Source organism: Aquarana catesbeiana, linkage group LG01, assembly GCF_042186555.1.
Source record: "Aquarana catesbeiana isolate 2022-GZ linkage group LG01, ASM4218655v1, whole genome shotgun sequence".
NCBI lineage: Eukaryota > Metazoa > Chordata > Amphibia > Anura > Ranidae > Aquarana > Aquarana catesbeiana.
In genome coordinates, this window is record NC_133324.1 from 372514719 (window position 1) to 372516381 (window position 1663).

The 1663-nt window shown below is 39.5% G+C and overlaps 1 pseudogene; it reads right to left on the reverse strand.

Moving 5' to 3' along the window:
* Positions 1-607: 607 nt before the first annotated feature.
* On the reverse strand, positions 608-1209 carry LOC141120080 (uncharacterized; annotated as a pseudogene).
* Between the last annotated feature and the right edge of the window lie 454 nt (positions 1210-1663).

Below are 1663 nucleotides of genomic sequence, written 5' to 3' on the forward strand. Positions count from 1 at the left end.
TTTTTTACTTTTGTTTTGCTAGTGTCTAATTCCCCTGAAGCACCCTGATAACTTAGTGTTTCAGAAAACTATCCCATGTCTTGTAAAGTACTCCAAATAAAGGAATTTTGCAGACAAAAATCATATTATTTTGCAAAGTAATGTTGCAGAGTACGATTGCTAGGTGCGGCGGAGTCAATTCAGATCAGACGTTGTGGAGTAACAGGAACTGGCTTCTTTATTGTAACATTACCACACTAGCAAAGATGTCACCTCTCATGGTAAGAAAGAACACAGACAGGAAAAAGAAACCAACAAGTACAACACTATGTATAGGAAATACAACACATCATAGAAAAATGCATAGCATATCATATCACTGAGCATTAGCGACATCTAGTGTCCTGTTTTTGAACTGTAGTCAATAGGCTAAGCTGAAAGTTATTGTATCTCCAACACCCCTTCTCAACAGCTAAGGCTTAGTCTGTTAAACCCATCTTCTTTGTAAGCCTTGAATGTCTTTCAGCGGACAGGGGCTTTGTAAGGATATCTGCTGTCATATCCTCGGTTGGGCAATAAAGTAACTCAAGAAGACCTTGCTCTTGAAGATCCCTAAGAAAGTGAAACTTCACATCAATGTACTTGGTTCTTGAATTAACTCCTTCCATGTGCGCAAGTACAAGGCATCCTTGATTGTCCTCATAGATTTCTGTTGGTCCCAACTGTGGTTGACCCAAGTCTGTTAATAGCTGTCTCAGCCATATAACGTCTTGGCTTGCCTGCGCTTCAGCAACGTATTCTGCTTTAGTAGACGACAGTGTAACAGAGTTGCTTTTTACTAGTCCAACTGATGGCACCTTCTGACAGAAAGAATAAGTATCCACTGGTAGATTTTCTGTCACTGATGTCTCCTGCCCAGTCAGCATCCACATATCCCCTTAAGGTGCTTTCAGCATTTGCTGGCAACTTTAACTTGTAGTGCGAAGTCCCTTTAAGATAGCAAATTATTCTCTTTACAGCATTCCAGTCCTTTTTACTTGTCATAGAAACCTTTCTGCATAGGATTCCAACAGTTGCTGCAATGTCCGGCCTTGTAGCAGTGGTAAGGTACAGCAAGTTTCCTATTGCTTTCCTGTATTTAGTATTAGTAGGTAATGGGTTATCTTGACAATTCATCTCCTTTAGGTAGTTGGTTTCCATGGGAGACTTTACTGGTTTGGCATCTTCCATTCCAAATATTTCAATTATTTCTTGTATTTTGTGCCTTTGGTTCAGAAGAAAGCTGCCATCTTCCTCTCTCTCGATCTGGATGCTGAGGTAATTCTTTATGTTGCCAAGGTCTTTGGTGTCAAAGTGCTGATTTTTTTTTTTCATTATTTCGGCTTCATCCCCTTTTTGCTCAAAGCAAATCAGGATATCATCCACATAAATAAGCATATAGACCCATCTATTTGCCAATCTCTTTGTGTATAAGTAGGGGTCTGCTTTACTTCTTAGAAGTTTTGATGTGTAAGCACCTCATTTATTTTTATATTCCGAACTCCGGCTGCTTGATTTAGACCATATATACTCCTGCAAAATTTGCACACTAGGTCTGACTTTTGTTCATCTTGGAATCCTGGCGGCTGTTCCATGTAAATTTCTTCTGTTAAATCGCCATGTAGAAACACGGTTTTCACATCAA